Source organism: Oncorhynchus gorbuscha, unplaced genomic scaffold (genome assembly GCF_021184085.1).
Source record: "Oncorhynchus gorbuscha isolate QuinsamMale2020 ecotype Even-year unplaced genomic scaffold, OgorEven_v1.0 Un_scaffold_1688, whole genome shotgun sequence".
Classification (NCBI taxonomy): Eukaryota; Metazoa; Chordata; class Actinopteri; order Salmoniformes; family Salmonidae; genus Oncorhynchus; species Oncorhynchus gorbuscha.
In genome coordinates, this window is record NW_025744858.1 from 55001 (window position 1) to 72500 (window position 17500).

The 17500-nt window shown below is 41.2% G+C and overlaps 18 non-coding genes across 18 annotated transcripts; all 18 read right to left on the reverse strand.

The window, feature by feature from the left end:
* Nucleotides 1–294: 294 nt before the first annotated feature.
* Nucleotides 295–366, reverse strand: trnae-uuc. Its single transcript has one exon. It is a non-coding gene; the product is annotated as a tRNA-Glu (tRNA).
* A 211-nt stretch (nucleotides 367–577) lies between these two features.
* On the reverse strand, nucleotides 578–650 carry trnar-acg. Its single transcript has one exon. It is a non-coding gene; the product is annotated as a tRNA-Arg (tRNA).
* Nucleotides 651–1240: 590 nt separating this feature from the next.
* Nucleotides 1241–1313, reverse strand: trnar-acg. Its single transcript has one exon. It is a non-coding gene; the product is annotated as a tRNA-Arg (tRNA).
* Nucleotides 1314–1891: 578 nt separating this feature from the next.
* On the reverse strand, nucleotides 1892–1964 carry trnar-acg. The gene has a single exon. It is a non-coding gene; the product is annotated as a tRNA-Arg (tRNA).
* A 303-nt stretch (nucleotides 1965–2267) lies between these two features.
* trnae-uuc lies at nucleotides 2268–2339 on the reverse strand. Its single transcript has one exon. It is a non-coding gene; the product is annotated as a tRNA-Glu (tRNA).
* A 211-nt stretch (nucleotides 2340–2550) lies between these two features.
* Nucleotides 2551–2623, reverse strand: trnar-acg. The gene has a single exon. It is a non-coding gene; the product is annotated as a tRNA-Arg (tRNA).
* A 303-nt stretch (nucleotides 2624–2926) lies between these two features.
* Nucleotides 2927–2998, reverse strand: trnae-uuc. Its single transcript has one exon. It is a non-coding gene; the product is annotated as a tRNA-Glu (tRNA).
* Nucleotides 2999–3581: 583 nt separating this feature from the next.
* On the reverse strand, nucleotides 3582–3653 carry trnae-uuc. The gene has a single exon. It is a non-coding gene; the product is annotated as a tRNA-Glu (tRNA).
* Nucleotides 3654–3865: 212 nt separating this feature from the next.
* On the reverse strand, nucleotides 3866–3938 carry trnar-acg. The gene has a single exon. It is a non-coding gene; the product is annotated as a tRNA-Arg (tRNA).
* Nucleotides 3939–4241: 303 nt separating this feature from the next.
* Nucleotides 4242–4313, reverse strand: trnae-uuc. The gene has a single exon. It is a non-coding gene; the product is annotated as a tRNA-Glu (tRNA).
* Nucleotides 4314–4899: 586 nt separating this feature from the next.
* On the reverse strand, nucleotides 4900–4971 carry trnae-uuc. The gene has a single exon. It is a non-coding gene; the product is annotated as a tRNA-Glu (tRNA).
* Nucleotides 4972–5182: 211 nt separating this feature from the next.
* On the reverse strand, nucleotides 5183–5255 carry trnah-aug. Its single transcript has one exon. It is a non-coding gene; the product is annotated as a tRNA-His (tRNA).
* Nucleotides 5256–5557: 302 nt separating this feature from the next.
* Nucleotides 5558–5629, reverse strand: trnae-uuc. The gene has a single exon. It is a non-coding gene; the product is annotated as a tRNA-Glu (tRNA).
* Nucleotides 5630–8249: 2620 nt separating this feature from the next.
* trnae-uuc lies at nucleotides 8250–8321 on the reverse strand. Its single transcript has one exon. It is a non-coding gene; the product is annotated as a tRNA-Glu (tRNA).
* A 210-nt stretch (nucleotides 8322–8531) lies between these two features.
* trnar-acg lies at nucleotides 8532–8604 on the reverse strand. Its single transcript has one exon. It is a non-coding gene; the product is annotated as a tRNA-Arg (tRNA).
* A 300-nt stretch (nucleotides 8605–8904) lies between these two features.
* trnae-uuc lies at nucleotides 8905–8976 on the reverse strand. Its single transcript has one exon. It is a non-coding gene; the product is annotated as a tRNA-Glu (tRNA).
* A 210-nt stretch (nucleotides 8977–9186) lies between these two features.
* trnar-acg lies at nucleotides 9187–9259 on the reverse strand. Its single transcript has one exon. It is a non-coding gene; the product is annotated as a tRNA-Arg (tRNA).
* A 3473-nt stretch (nucleotides 9260–12732) lies between these two features.
* Nucleotides 12733–12804, reverse strand: trnae-uuc. Its single transcript has one exon. It is a non-coding gene; the product is annotated as a tRNA-Glu (tRNA).
* Between the last annotated feature and the right edge of the window lie 4696 nt (nucleotides 12805–17500).

Genomic DNA, 17500 nt, shown 5'->3' on the forward strand with positions numbered 1-17500 from the left:
GCTGAAGTCAGGTCACAGCTAGACCAGTGTACACAGTCATAGCGTCTGTCAACAACAAGGTTCCTTGGTTTTCTGTTTCAGATGCATATCTTAATTTGATCCTCCTGTTGTTGCATGAATTTTACTGCAGAGCAAGAAATGCAGCCATGAAGTGTATTCAACGTTTAAAAAGCCTTGTATAATTTGAATCTACATAACATGTCACATTTCCTGTTGCTGAGGGAATATTGTTGTGTTGTGAGAAACTGCTGCATCTGTTGTTACACAAGTGGGTACCTAATGAAAATATATTCTTTCCCATACCGGGAGTTGAACCCGGGCCACCTGGGTGAAAACCAGGAATCCTAACCGCTAGACCATATGGGAAGACACATACTTAAAATACACATCACAGACAAATCTTTAAATGTTGACATTATGCCTGTTGGATTCAAAAAGCTACATCTTTTTTCTCAGAGATGTTGGGGAATGTCCAGATGAAATCCGTCTAAAATGTGTTTGAAGTGAGAACAGCCAGAAGCACTGAAAGGTATACAGTATCATTCCCAGCTTGATTTCAGTCAATTAAATAAAGTATTGAGCCAGCCAGGAGTCGAACCTAGAATCTTCTGATCCGTAGTCAGACACGTTATCCATTGCGCCACTGGCCCCACGTCTAAGCTGAAGTCAGGTCACAGCTAGACCAGTGTACACAGTCATAGCGTCTGTCAACAACAAGGTTCCTTGGTTTTCTGTTTCAGATGCATATCTTAATTTGATCCTCCTGTTGTTGCATGAATTTTACTGCAGAGCAAGAAATGCAGCCATGAAGTGTATTCAACGTTTAAAAAGCCTTGTATAATTTGAATGAATCTACATAACATGTCACATTTCCTGTTGCTGAGGGAATATTGTTGTGTTGTGTGAAACTGCTGCATCTGTTGTTACACAAGTGGGTACCTAACGAAAAGATATTCTTTCCCATACCGGGAGTTGAACCCAGGCCACCTGGGTGAAAACCAGGAATCTTAACCGCTAGACCATATGGGAAGACACATACTTAAAATACACATCACAGACAAATCTTTAAATGTTGACATTATGCCTGTTGGATTTAAAAGCTACATCTTTTTTTCTCAGAGATGTTGGGGAATGTCCAGATGAAATCCGTCTAAAATGTGTTTGAAGTGAGAACAGCCAGAAGCACTGAAAGGTATACAGTATCATTCCCAGCTTGATTTCAGTCAATTAAATAAAGTATTGAGCCAGCCAGGAGTCGAACCTAGAATCTTCTGATCCGTAGTCAGACACGTTATCCATTGCGCCACTGGCCCCACGTCTAAGCTGAAGTCAGGTCACAGCTAGACCAGTGTGCACAGTCATAGCGTCTGTCAACAACAAGGTTCCTTGGTTTTCTGTTTCAGATGCATATCTTAATTTGATCCTCCTGTTGTTGCATGAATTTTACTGCAGAGCAAGAAATCCAGCCATGAAGTTTATTCAACGTTTAAAAAGCTTTGTATATACATAACATGTCACATTTCCTGTTGCTGAGGGAATATTGTTGTGTTGTGTGAAACTGCTGCATCTGTTGTTACACAAGTGGGTACCTAATGACAAGTTATTCTTTCCCATACCGGAAGTTGAACACGGGCCACCTGGGTGAAAACCAGGAATCCTAACCGCTAGACCATATGGGAAGACACATACTTAAAATACACATCACAGACAAATCTTTAAATGTTGACATTATGCCTGTTGGATTCAAAAGCTACATCTTTTTTTTCTCAGAGATGTTGGGGAATGTCCAGATGAAATCCGTCTAAAATGTGTTTGAAGTGAGAACAGCCAGAAGCACTGAAAGTTATACAGTATCATTCCCAGCTTGATTTCAGTCAATTAAATAAAGTATTGAGCCAGCCAGGAGTCGAACCTAGAATCTTCTGATCCGTAGTCAGACACGTTATCCATTGCGCCACTGGCCCCACGTCTAAGCTGAAGTCAGGTCACAGCTAGACCAGTGTACACAGTCATGGCGTCTGTCAACAACAAGGTTCCTTGGTTTTCTGTTTCAGATGCATATCTTAATTTGATCCTCCTGTTGTTGCATGAATTTTACTGCAGAGCAAGAAATGCAGCCATGAAGTGCATTCAACGTTTAAAAAGCCTTATATAATTTGAATCTACATAACAAGTCACATTTCCTGTTGCTGAGGGAATATTGTTGTGTTGTGAGAAACTGCTGCATCTGTTGTTACACAAGTGGGTACCTAACGACAAGATATTCTTTCCCATACCGGGAGTTGAACCCGGGCCACCTGGGTGAAAACCAGGAATCCTAACCGCTAGACCATATGGGAAGACACATACTTAAAATACACATCACAGACAAATCTTTAAATGTTGACATTATGCCTGTTGGATTTAAAAGCTACATCTTTTTTTCTCAGAGAGGTTGGGGAATGTCCAGATGAAATCCATCTATAATGTGTTTGAAGTGAGAACAGCCAGAAGCACTGAAAGGTATACAGTATCATTCCCAGCTTGATTTCAGTCAATTAAATAAAGTATTGAGCCAGCCAGGAGTCGAACCTAGAATCTTCTGATCCGTAGTCAGACACGTTATCCATTGCGCCACTGGCCCCACGTCTAAGCTGAAGTCAGGTCACAGCTAGACCAGTGTACACAGTCATAGCGTCTGTCAACAACAAGGTTCCTTGGTTTTCTGTTTCAGATGCATATCTTAATTTGATCCTCCTGTTGTTGCATGAATTTTACTGCAGAGCAAGAAATGCAGCCATGAAGTGTATTCAACGTTTAAAAAGCCTTATATAATTTGAATCTACATAACAAGTCACATTTCCTGTTGCTGAGGGAATATTGTTGTGTTGTGTGAAACTGCTGCATCTGTTGTTACACAAGTGGGTACCTAACGACAAGATATTCTTTCCCATACCGGGAGTTGAACCCGGGCCACCTGGGTGAAAACCAGGAATCCTAACCGCTAGACCATATGGGAAGACACATACTTAAAATACACATCACAGACAAATCTTTAAATGTTGACATTATGCCTGTTTTAAAGCTACATCTTTTTTTTCTCAGAGATGTTGGGGAATGTCCAGATGAAATCTGTCTAAAATGTGTTTGAAGTGAGAACAGCCAGAAGCACTGAAAGGTATACAGTATCATTCCCAGCTTGATTTCAGTCAATTAAATAAAGTATTGAGCCAGCCAGGAGTTGAACCTAGAATCTTCTGATCCGTAGTCAGACACGTTATCCATTGCGCCACTGGCCCCACGTCTAAACTGAAGTCAGGTCACAGCTAGACCAGTGTACACAGTCATGGCGTCTGTCAACAACAAGGTTCCTTGGTTTTCTGTTTCAGATGCATATCTTAATTTGATCCTCCTGTTGTTGCATGAATTTTACTGCAGAGCAAGAAATGCAGCCATGAAGTGCATTCAACGTTTAAAAAGCCTTATATAATTTGAATCTACATAACAAGTCACATTTCCTGTTGCTGAGGGAATATTGTTGTGTTGTGAGAAACTGCTGCATCTGTTGTTACACAAGTGGGTACCTAACGACAAGATATTCTTTCCCATACCGGGAGTTGAACCCGGGCCACCTGGGTGAAAACCAGGAATCCTAACCGCTAGACCATATGGGAAGACACATACTTAAAATACACATCACAGACAAATCTTTAAATGTTGACATTATGCCTGTTGGATTTAAAAGCGACATCTTTTTTTTCTCAGAGATGTTGGGGAATGTCCAGATGAAATCTGTCTAAAATGTGTTTGAAGTGAGAACAGCGAGAAGCACTGAAAGGTATACAGTATCATTCCCAGCTTGATTTCAGTCAATTAAATAAAGTATTGAGCCAGCCAGGAGTCGAACCTAGAATCTTCTGATCCGTAGTCAGACACGTTATCCATTGCGCCACTGGCCCCATGTCTAAGCTTAAGTCAGGTCACAGCTAGACCAGTGTACACAGTCATAGCGTCTGTCAACAACAAGGTTCCTTGGTTTTCTGTTTCAGATGCATATCTTAATTTGATCCTCCTGTTGTTGCATGAATTTTACTGCAGAGCAAGAAATGCAGCCATGAAGTGTATTCAACGTTTAAAAAGCCTTGTATAATTTGAATCTACATAACATGTCACATTTCCTGTTGCTGAGGGAATATTGTTGTGTTGTGAGAAACTGCTGCATCTGTTGTTACACAAGTGGATACCCTACGAAAATATATTCTTTCCCATACCGGGAGTTGAACCCGGGCCACCTGGGTGAAAACCAGGAATCCTAACCGCTAGACCATATGGGAAGACACATACTTAAAATACACATCACAGACAAATCTTTAAATGTTGACATTATGCCTGTTGGATTCAAAAACTACATCTTTTTTCTCAGAGATGTTGGGGAATGTCCAGATGAAATCCGTCTAAAATGTGTTTGAAGTGAGAACAGCCAGAAGCACTGAAAGGTATACAGTATCATTCCCAGCTTGATTTCAGTCAATTAAATAAAGTATTGAGCCAGCCAGGAGTCAAACCTAGAAACTTCTAATCCGTAGTCAGACACATTATCCATTGCGCCACTGGCCCCACGTCTAAGCTGAAGTCAGGTCACAGCTAGACCAGTGTACACAGTCATGGCGTCTGTCAACAACAAGGTTCCTTGGTTTTCTGTTTCAGATGCATATCTTAATTTGATCCTCCTGTTGTTGCATGAATTTTACTGCAGAGCAAGAAATGCAGCCATGAAGTGTATTCAACGTTTAAAAAGCCTTATATAATTTGAATCTACATAACATGTCACATTTCCTGTTGCTGAGGCAATATTGTTGTGTTGTGTGAAACTGCTGCATCTGTTGTTACACAAGTGGGTACCTAACGAAAAGATATTCTTTCCCATACCGGGAGTTGAACCCGGGCCACCTGGGTGAAAACCAGGAATCCTAACCGCTAGACCATATGGGAAGACATATACTTAAAATACACATCACAGACAAATCTTTAAATGTTGACATTATGCCTGTTGGAATTAAATGCTACATCTTTTTTCTCAGAGATGTTGGGGAATGTCCAGATGAAATCCGTCTAAAATGTGTTTTGAAGTGAGAACAGCCAGAAGCACTGAAAGGTATACAGTATCATTCCCAGCTTGATTTCAGTCAATTAAACAAAGTATTGAGCCAGCCAGGAGTCGAACCTAGAATCTTCTGATCCATAGTCAGACACGTTATCCATTGCGCCACTGGCCCACATCTAAGCTGAAGTCAGGTCACAGCTAGACCAGTGTACACAGTCATGGCGTCTGTCAACAACAAGGTTCCTTGGTTTTCTGTTTCAGATGCATATCTTAATTTGATCCTCCTGTTGTTGCATGAATTTTACTGCAGAGCAAGAAATGCAGCCATGAAGTGTATTCAACGTTTAAAAAGCATTGTATAATTTGAATCTACATAACAAGTCACATTTCCTGTTGCTGAGGGAATATTGTTGTGTTGTGAGAAACTGCTGCATCTGTTGTTACACAAGTGGGTACCTAATGACAAGATATTCTTTCCCATACCGGGAGTTGAACCCGGGCCACCTGGGTGAAAACCAGGAATCCTAACCGCTAGACCATATGGGAAGACACATACTTAAAATACACATCACAGACAAATCTTTAAATGTTGACATTATGCCTGTTTGATTTAAAAGCTACATCTTTTTTAATACAGTATCATTCCCTGCTTGATTTCAGTCAACTTAAACAAAGTATTGAGCCAGCCAGGAGTCGAACCTAGAATCTTCTGATCCGTAGTCAGACACGTTATCCATTCAAATCAAATCAAATCAAATTTTATTTGTCACATACACATGGTTAGCAGATGTTAATGCGAGTGTAGCGAAATGCTTGTGCTTCTAGTTCCGACAATGCAGTGATAACCAACAAGTAATCTAACTAACAATTCCAAAACTACTGTCTTATACACAGTGTAAGGGGATAAGGAACATGTACATAAGGATATATGAATGAGTGATGGTACAGAGCAGCATACAGTAGATGGTATCGAGTACAGTATATACATATGAGATGAGTGTGTAGACAAAGTAAACAAAGTGGCATAGTTAAAGTGGCTAGTGATACATGTGTTACATAAGGATGCAGTCGATGATGTAGAGTACAGTATATACATATGCATATGAGATGAATAATGTAGGGTAAGTAACATTATATAAGGTAGCATTGTTTAAAGTGGCTAGTGATATATTTACATCATTTCCCATCAATTCCCATTATTAAAATGGCTGGAGTTGGGTCAGTGTCAATGACAGTGTGTTGGCAGCAGCCACTCAATGTTAGTGGTGGCTGTTTAACAGTCTGATGGCCTTGAGATAGAAGCTGTTTTTCAGTCTCTCGGTCCCAGCTTTGATGCACCTGTACTGACCTCGCTTTCTGGATGATAGCGGGGTGAACAGGCAGTGGTTCGGGTGGTTGATGTCCTTGATGATCTTTATGGCCTTCCTGTAACAACGGGTGGTGTAGGTGTCCTGGAGGGCAGGTAGTTTGCCCCCGGTGATGCGTTGTGCAGTCCTCACTACCCTCTGGAGAGCCTTACGGTTGAGGGCGGAGCAGTTGCCGTACCAGGCGGTGATACAGCCCGCCAGGATGCTCTCGATTGTGCATCTGTAGACGTTTGTGAGTGCTTTTGGTGACAAGCCGAATTTCTTCAGCCTCCTGAGGTTGAATAGGCGCTGCTGCGCCTTCTTCACGACGCTGTCAGTGTGAGTGGACCAATTCAGTTTGTCTGTGATGTGTATGCCGAGGAACTTAAAACTAGCTACCCTCTCCACTACTGTTCCATCGATGTGGATAGGGGGGTGTTCCCTCTGCTGTTTCCTGAAGTCCACAATCATCTCCTTAGTTTTGTTGACGTTGAGTGTGAGGTTATTTTCCTGACACCACACTCCGAGGGCCCTCACCTCCTCCCTGTAGGCCGTCTCATCGTTGTTGGTAATCAAGCCTACCACTGTTGTGTCGTCCGCAAACTTGATGATTGAGTTGGAGGCGTGCGTGGCCACGCAGTCGTGGGTGAACAGGGAGTACAGGAGAGGGCTCAGAACGCACCCTTGTGGGGCCCCCGTGTTGAGGATCAGCGGGGAGGAGATGTTGTTGCCTACCCTCACTGGCACCACGTCTAAGCTGAAGTCAGGTCACAGCTAGACAAATGTACACAGTCATAGCGTCTGTCAACAACAAGGTTCCTTGGTTTTCTGTTTCAGATGCATATCTTAATTTGATCCTCCTGTTGTTGCATGAATTTTACTGCAGAGCAAGAAATGCAGCCATGAAGTGTATTCAACGTTTAAAAAGCCTTGTATAATTTGAATCTACATAACATGTCACATTTCCTGTTGCTGAGTGAATATTGTTGTGTTGTGTGAAAGTACTGCATCTGTTGTTACACAAGTGCGTACCTAATGACAAGTTATTCTTTCCCATACCGGGAGTTGAACCCCGGCCACCTGGGTGAAAACCAGGAATCCTAACCGCTAGACCATATGGGAAGACACATACTTAAAATACACATCACAGACAAATCTTTAAATGTTGACATTATGCCTGTTGGATTTAAAACTACATCTTTTTTCTCAGAGATGTTGGGGAATGTCCAGATGAAATCCGTCTAAAATGGGTTTGAAGTGAGAACAGCCAAAAGCACTGAAAGGTATACAGTATCATTCCCAGCTTGATTTCAGTCAATTAAATAAAGTATTGAGCCAGCCAGGAGTCGAACCTAGAATCTCCTGATCCGTAGTCAGACACGTTATCCATTGCGCCACTGGCCCCACGTCTAAAATGAAGTCAGGTCACAGCTAGACCAGTGTACACAGTCATAGCGTCTCTCAACAACAAGGTTCCTTGGGTTTCTGTTTCAGATGCATATCTTAATTTGATCCTCCTGGTGTTGCATGAATTTTACTGCAGAGCAAGAAATGCAGCCATGAAGTTTATTCACGTTTAAAAAGCTTTGTATAATTTGAATATATAAGATGCATATCTTAATTTGATCCTCCTGTTGTTGCATGAATTTTACTGCAGAGCAAGAAATGCAGCCATGAAGTGTATTCAACATTTTAAAAAATTGTATAATTCAAATCTACATGACATGTCACATTTCCTGTTGCTGAGTGAATATTGTTGTGTTGTGTGAAAGTACTGCATCTGTTGTTACACAAGTGTGTACCTAATGACAAGTTATTCTTTCCCATACCGGGAGTTGAACCCGGGCCACCTGGGTGAAAACCAGGAATCCTAACCGCTAGACCATATGGGAAGACACATACTTAAAATACACATCACAGACAAATCTTTAAATGTTGACATTATGCCTGTTGGATTCAAAAACTACATCTTTTTTCTCAGAGATGTTGGGGAATGTCCAGATGAAATCCGTCTAAAATGTGTTTAAAGTGAGAACAGCCAGAAGCACTGAAAGGTATACAGTATCATTCCCAGCTTGATTTCAGTCAATTAAATAAAGTATTGAGCCAGCCAGGAGTCGAACCTAGAATCTTCTGATCCGTAGTCAGACACGTTATCCATTGCGCCACTGGCCCCACGTCTAAGCTGAAGTCAGGTCACAGCTAGACCAGTGTACACAGTCATGGCGTCTGTCAACAACAAGGTTCCTTGGTTTTCTGTTTCAGATGCATATCTTAATTTGATCCTCCTGTTGTTGCATGAATTTTACTGCAGAGCAAGAAATGCAGCCATGAAGTGTATTCAACGTTTAAAAAGCCTTGTATAATTTGAATCTACATAACATGTCACATTTCCTGTTGCTGAGGGAATATTGTTGTTTGTGAAACTGCTGCATCTGTTGTTACACAAGTGCGTACCTAACGAAAAGTTATTCTTTCCCATACCGGGAGTTGAACCCGGGCCACCTGGGTGAAAACCAGGAATCCTAACCGCTAGACCATATGGGAAGACACATACTTAAAATACACATCACAGACAAATCTTTAAATGTTGACATTATGCCTGTTGGATTCAAAAGCTACATCTTTTTTCTCAGAGATGTTGGGGAATGTCCAGATGAAATCCATCTAAAATGTGTTTAAAGTGAGAACAGCCAGAAGCACTGAAAGATATACAGTATCATTCCGAGCTTGATTTCAGTCAATTAAATAAAGTATTGAGCCAGCCAGGAGTCGAACCTAGAATCTTCTGATCCGTAGTCAGACACGTTATCCATTGCGCCACTGGCCCCACATCTAAGCTGAAGTCAGGTCACAGCTAGACCAGTGTACACAGTCATAGCGTCTGTCAACAACAAGGTTCCTTGGTTTTCTGTTTCAGATGCATATCTTAATTTGATCCTCCTGTTGTTGCATGAATTTTACTGCAGAGCAAGAAATGCAGCCATGAAGTGTATTCAACGTTTAAAAAGCTTTGTATAATTTGAATCTACATAACATGTCACATTTCCTGTTGCTGAGGGAATATTGTTGTGTTGTGTGAAACTGCTGCATCTGTTGTTACACAAGTGGGTACCTAACGATAAGATATCTTTCCCATACCGGGAGTTGAACCCAGGCCACCTGGGTGAAAACCAGGAATCCTAACCGCTAGACCATATGGGAAGACACATACTTAAAATACACATCACAGACAAATCTTTAAATGTTGACATTATGCCTGTTTGATTTAAAAGCTACATCTTTTTTTAATACAGTATCATTCCCTGCTTGATTTCAGTCAATTAAACAAAGTATTGAGCCAGTGAGTCGAACCTAGAATCTTCTGATCCGTAGTCAGACACGTTATCCATTGCGCCACTGGCCCCACGTCTAAGCTGATTTCAGGTCACAGCTAGACAAGTGTACACAGTCATAGCCACTCAATGTTAGTGGTGGCTGTTTAACTTCTGATGGCCTTGAGATAGAAGCTGTTTTTCAGTCTCTGGTCCCAGCTTTGATGCACCTGTACTGACCTCGCCTTCTGGATGATAGCGGGGTGAACAGGCAGTGGTTCAGGTGGTTGAAACTGCTGCATTTGTTGTTACACAAGTGCGTACCTAACGACAAGTTATTCCTTTCTTATACCGGGAGTTGATCCAGGCCACCTGGGTGAAAACCAGGAATCCTATTCAACGTTTAAAAAGCTTTGTATAATTTGAATCTACATAACATGTCACATTTCCTGTGGGAATATTATTGTGTTGTGAGAAACTGCTGCATCTGTTGTTACACAAGTGAGTACGTAACGACAAGATAGTCTTTCCCATAACGGGAGTTGAACCAGGGCCACCTGCTTGAAAACCAGGAATCCTAACAGCTAGACCAAATGGGAAGACATATACTTAAAATACACATCACAGACAAATCTTTAAATGTTGACATTATGCCTGTTGGATTCAAAAGCTACATCTTTTTTCTCAGAGATGTTGGGGAATGTCCAGATGAAATCCGTCTAAAATGTGTTTGAAGTGAGAACAGCCAGAAGCACTGAAAGTTATACAGTATCATTCCCAGCTTGATTTCAGTCAATTAAATAAAGTATTGACCCAGCCAGGAGTCTAACCTAGAATCTTCTGATCCGTAGTCAGACACATTATGCATTGCACAACTGGCCCCACGTCTAAGCTGAAGTCAGGTCACAGCTAGACCAGTGTATTCTTTCTCATACCGGGAATTGAAACCTGGCCACCTGGGTGAAAACCAGGAATCCTTACCGCTAGACCATATGGGAAGAAACATACTTAAAATACACATCACAGTCAAATCTTTTAATGTTGACATTATGCCTGTTTGATTTAAAAGCTACATATTTTTTTAATACAGTATCATTCCCAGCTTGATTTCAGTCAATTAAATAAAGTATTGAGCCAGCCAGGAGTCGAACCTAGAATCTTCTGATCCGTAGTCAGACACGTTATCCATTGCGTCACTGGCCCCAGGTCTAAGCAGTAGTCAGGTCACAGCTAGACCAGTGTACACAGTCATGGCGTCTGTCAACAACAAGGTTCCTTGGTTTTCTGTTTCAGATGCATATCTTAATGATCCTCCTGTTGTTGCATGAATTTTACTGCAGAGCAAGAAATGCAGCCATGAAGTGTATTCAACGTTTAAAAATAATTGTATAATTTGAATCTACATAACATGTCTCATTTCCTGTTGCTGAGGGAATATTTTTACAGTTGTGAGAAACTGCTGCATCTGTTGTTATACAAGTGCGTACCTAACGACAAGATATTCTTTCCCATACCGGGAGTTGAACCCAGGACACCTGGGTGAAAACCAGGAATCCTAACTGCTAGACCATATGGGAAGTCACATACTTAAAATACACATCACAGACAAATTTTTAAATCTTTAAGAAATTCAGCCATTAAGTGTATTCAACGTTTAAAAAACCTTATATAATTTGAATCTACATATCATGTCACATTTCCTGTTGCTGAGTGAATATTGTTGTGTTGTGAGAAACTGCTGCATCTGTTGTTACACAAGTGGGTACCTAAAGAAAATATATTCTTTCCCATACCGGGAGTTGAAAACCGGCCACCTGGGTGAAAACCAGGAATCCTAACCGCTAGACCATATGGGAAGACACATACTTAAAATACACATCACAGACAAATCTTTAAATGTTGACATCATGCCTGTTGGATTTAAAAGCTACATCTTTTTTTTCTCAGAGATGTTGGGGAATGTCCAGATGAAATCCGTCTAAAATGTGTTTGAAGTGAGAACAGCCAGAAGCACTGAAAGGTATACAGTATCATTCCCAGCTTGATTTCAGTCTATTAAACAAAGTATTGAGCCAGCCAGGAGTCAAAACTAGAATCTTCTGATCCATAGTCAGAAACGTTATCCATTGCGCCACTGGCCCCACGTCAAAGCTGAAGTCAGGTCACAGCTAGACAAGTGTACACAGTCATAGCGTCTCTCAACAAGGTTATTTTTTTCTGTTTCAGATGCATATCTTAATTTGATCCTCCTGTTGTTGCATGAATTTTACTGCAGAACAAGAAATCCAGCCATGAAGTTTATTCAACGTTTAAAAAGCTTTGTATAATTTCAATATACATAACATGTCACATTTCCTGTTGCTGAGGGAATATTGTTGTGTTGTGTGAAACTGCTGCATCTGTTGTTACACAAGTGGGTACCTAACGAAAAGATATTCTTTCCCATACCGGGAGTTGAACCCAGGCCACTGGGTGAAAACCAGGAATCCTAACCGCTAGACCATATGGGAAGACACATACTTAAAATACACATCACAGACAAATCTTTAAATGTTGACATTATGCCTGTTGGATTCAAAAACTACATATTTTTTCAGAGATGTTCATGTCCAGATGAGTCTAAAATGTGTTTGAACAGCCAGAAGCACTGAAAGGGGAATGATTTCAGATGAGCCAATCCATCTATAGTCAGACACGTTATCCATGTGTTTGAAGTCAGGTCACAGAACAGCCAGTCAAGCGTCTGTCAAGAACAAGGTTCCTTGGTTTTCTGTTTCAGATGCATATCATTTGATCCTCCTGTTGTTGCATGAATTTTACTGCAGAGCAAGAAATGCAGCCATGAAGTGTATTCAACGTTTAAAAAGCCTTATATAATTTGAATCTACATAACAAGTCACATTTCCTGTTGCTGAGGGAATATTGTTGTGTTGTGAGAAACTGCTGCATCTGTTGTTACACAAGTGGGTACCTAACGAAAATATATTCTTTCCCATACCGGGAGTTGAACCCGGGCCACCTGGGTGAAAACCAGGAATCCTAACCGCTAGACCATATGGGAAGACACATAGTTAAAATACACATCACAGACAAATCTTTAAATGTTGACATCATGCCTGTTGGATTTAAAAGCTAAATATTTTTTCTCAGAGATGTTGGGGAATGTCCAGATGAAATCCGTCTAAAATGTGTTTGAAGTGAGAACAGCCAGAAGCACTGAAAGGTATACAGTATCATTCCCAGCTTGATTTCAGTCAATTAAATAAACTATTGAGGCAGCCAGGAGTCAAACCTTGAATGTTCTGATCCTGTAATCAGACACATTATCCATTGCGCCACTGGCACCACGTCTAAGCTGAAGTCAGGTCACAGCTAGACCAGTGTACACAGTCATAGCGTCTGTCAAAACAAGGTTCCTTGGTTTTCTGTTTCAGATGCATATCTTAATTTGATCCTCCTGTTGTTGCATGAATTTTACTGCAGAGCAAGAAATGCAGCCATGAAGTGTATTCAACGTTTAAAAACCCTTGTATAATTTGAATCTACATAACATGTCACATTTCCTGTTGCTGAGGGAATATTGTTGTGTTGTGAGAAACTGCTGCATCTGTTGTTACACAAGTGGATACCCTAACGAAAATATATTCTTTCCCATAACGGGAGTTGAACCAGGGCCACCTGGGTGAAAACCAGGAATCCTAACCGCTAGACCATATGGGAAGACACATACTGAAAAATACACATCACAGACAAATCTTTAAATGTTGACATTATGCCTGTTGGATTTAAAAGTGACATCTTTTTTTCTCAGAGATGTTGGGGAATGTCCAGATGATTTCGGTCAATTCAATAAATTGATTTTGGTCAATTCAATAAAGTATTGAGCCAGCCAGGAGTTGAACCTAGAATCTTCTTATCCGTAGTCAGACACTTTATCCATTGCGCCACTGGCCACACATTTAAGCTGAAGTCAGGTCACAGCTAGACCAGTGTACACAGTCATAGCGTCTGTCAATAACAAGGTTCCTTGGTTTTCTGTTTCAGATGCATATCTTAATTTGATCCTCCTGTTGTTGCATGAATTTTACTGCAGAGCAAGAAATGCAGCCATGAAGTTTATTCAACGTTTAAAAAGCTTTGTATAATTTGAATATACATAACATGTCACATTTCCTGTTGCTGAGGGAATATTGTTTTGTGAAACTGCTGCATCTGTTGTTACACAAGTGCGTACCTAACGACAAGTTATTCTTTCTGATACCGGGAGTTGAACCTAGGCCACCTGGGTGAAAACCAGGAATCCTATTCAACGTTTAAAAAGCCTTGTATAATTTGAATCTACATAACTTGTCACATTTCCTGTTGCTGAGGGAATATTGTTGTGTTGTGAGAAACTGCTGCATCTGTTGTTACACAAGTGGGTACCTTCTTACGAAAAGATATTCATTCCCATACCACCTGGGTGAAAACCAGGAATCCTATTCAACGTTTAAAAACCCTTGTATAATTTGAATCTACATAAAATTTAACATTTCCTGAGGGAATATTGTTGTGTTCTGAGAAACTGCTGCATCTTTTGTTACACAAGTGAGTACCTAACGACAAGATATTATTTTCCATACCGGGAGTTGAACCCAGGCAACCTGGGTGAAAACCAGGAATCCTAACTGCTAGACCATATGGGAAGACACATACTTAAAATACACATCACAGACAAATCTTTAAATGTTGACATTATGCCTGTTTGATTTAAAAGCTACATCTTTTTTAATACAGTATCATTCCCTGCTTGATTTCAGTCAATTAAACAAAGTATTGAGCCAGCCAGGAGTCGAACCTAGAATCTTCTGATCCGTAGTCAGACACGTTATCCATTCAAATCAAATCAAATCAAATGTTATTTGTCACATACACATGGTTAGCAGATGTTAATGAGAGTGTAGCGAAATGCTTGTGCTTCTAGTTCCGACAATGCAGTGATAACCAACAAGTAATCTAACTAACAATTCCAAAACTACTGTCTTATACACAGTGTAAGGGGATAAGGAACATGTACATAAGGATATATGAATGAGTGATGGTACAGAGCAGCATACAGTAGATGGTATCGAGTACAGTATATACATATGAGATGAGTGTGTAGACAAAGTAAACAAAGTGGCATAGTTAAAGTGGCTAGTGATACATGTGTTACATAAGGATGCAGTCGATGATGTAGAGTACAGTATATACATATGCATATGAGATGAATAATGTAGGGTAAGTAACATTATATAAGGTAGCATTGTTTAAAGTGGCTAGTGATATATTTACATAATTTCCCATCAATTCCCATTATTAAAATGGCTGGAGTTGGGTCAGTGTCAATGACAGTGTGTTGGCAGCAGCCACTCAATGTTAGTGGTGGCTGTTTAACAGTCTGATGGCCTTGAGATAGAAGCTGTTTTTCAGTCTCTCGGTCCCAGCTTTGATGCACCTGTACTGACCTCGCCTTCTGGATGATAGCGGGGTGAACAGGCAGTGGTTCGGGTGGTTGATGTCCTTGATGATCTTTATGGCCTTCCTGTAACAACGGGTGGTGTAGGTGTCCTGGAGGGCAGGTAGTTTGCCCCCGGTGATGCGTTGTGCAGTCCTCACTACCCTCTGGAGAGCCTTACGGTTGAGGGCGGAGCAGTTGCCGTACCAGGCGGTGTTACAGCCCGCCAGGATGCTCTAATTGTGCATCTGTAGAAGTTTGTGAGTGCTTTTGGTGACAAGCCGAATTTCTTCAGCCTCCTGAGGTTGAACGTTTAAGGCGCTGTATAATTTGCGCCATTCTGTCACATTTCCTGTCAGTGTGAGTGGACCAATTCAGTTTGTCTGTGATGTGTATGCCGAGGAACTTAAAACTAGCTACCCTCTCCACTACTGTTCCATCGATGTGGATAGGGGGTGTTCCCTCTGCTGTTTCCTGAAGTCCACAATCATCTCCTTAGTTTTGTTGACGTTGAGTGTGAGGTTATTTTCCTGACACCACACTCCGAGGGCCCTCACCTCCTCCCTTTAAAGGACATCTGCCGTCGTTGTTGGTAATCAAGCCTACCACTGTTGTGTCGTCCGCAAACTTGATGATTGAGTTGGAGGCGTGCGTAAAAGTGTTTGGGTGAACAGGGAAGTACAGGAGAGGGCTCAGTATCATTCCCAGCACAGTAAATTTGTATGGGGCCCCGTGTTGAGGATCTTCTGGGAGGAGATGTTGTTGCCTACCCTCACTGGCACCACGTCTAAGCTGAAGTCAGGTCACAGCTAGACAAATGTACACAGTCAAAAGCATCTGTCAACAACAAGGTTCCTTGGTTTTCTGTTTCAGATGCATATCTTAATTTGATCCTCCTGTTGTTGCATGAATTTTACTGCAGAGCAAGAAATGCAACCATGAAGTGTATTCAACGTTTAAAAAGCCTTGTATAATTTGAATCTACATAACATGTCACATTTCATGTTGCTGAGGAATATTGTTGTGTTGTGAGAAACTGCTGCATCTGTTGTTACACAAGTGGGTACCTAACGACAAGATATTCTTTCCCATACCCGGGAGTTGAACCCAGGCCACCTGGGTGAAAACCAGGAATCCTAACTGCTAGACCATATGGGAAGACACATACTTAAAATACACATCACAGACAAATCTTTAAATGTTGACATTATGCCTGTTTGATTTAAAAGCTACATCTTTTTTAATACAGTATCATTCCCTGCTTGATTTCAGTCATTAAACAAAGTATTGAGCCAGCCAGGAGTCGAACCTAGAATCTTCTGATCCGTAGTCAGACACGTTATCCATTCAAATCAAATCAAATCAAATTTTATTTGTCACATACACATGGTTAGCAGATGTTAATGCGAGTGTAGCGAAATGCTTGTGCTTCTAGTTCCGACAATGCAGTGATAACCAACAAGTAATCTAACTAACAATTCCAAAACTACTGTCTTATACACAGTGTAAGGGGATAAGGAACATGTACATAAGGATATATGAATGAGTGATGGTACAGAGCAGCATACAGTAGATGGTATCGAGTACAGTATATACATATGAGATGAGTGTGTAGACAAAGTAAACAAAGTGGCATAGTTAAAGTGGCTAGTGATACATGTGTTACATAAGGATGCAGTCGATGATGTAGAGTACAGTATATACATATGCATATGAGATGAATAATGTAGGGTAAGTAACATTATATAAGGTAGCATTGTTTAAAGTGGCTAGTGATATATTTACATCATTTCCCATCAATTCCCATTATTAAAATGGCTGGAGTTGGGTCAGTGTCAATGACAGTGTGTTGGCAGCAGCCACTCAATGTTAGTGGTGGCTGTTTAACAGTCTGATGGCCTTGAGATAGAAGCTGTTTTTCAGTCTCTCGGTCCCAGCTTTGATGCACCTGTACTGACCTCGCCTTCTGGAGCGGGGTGAACAGGCAGTGGTTCGGGTGGTTGATGTCCTTGATGATCTTTATGGCCTTCCTGTAACAACGGGTGGTGTAGGTGTCCTGGAGGGCAGGTAGTTTGCCCCCGGTGATGCGTTGTGCAGTCCTCACTACCCTCTGGAGAGCCTTACGGTTGAGGGCGGAGCAGTTGCCGTACCAGGCGGTGATACAGCCAGAAGCCAGGATGCTCTCGATTGTGCATCTGTAGAAGTTTGTGAGTGCTTTTGGTGACAAGCCGAATTTCTTCAGCCTCCTGAGGTTGAATAGGCGCTGCTGCGCCTTCTTCAC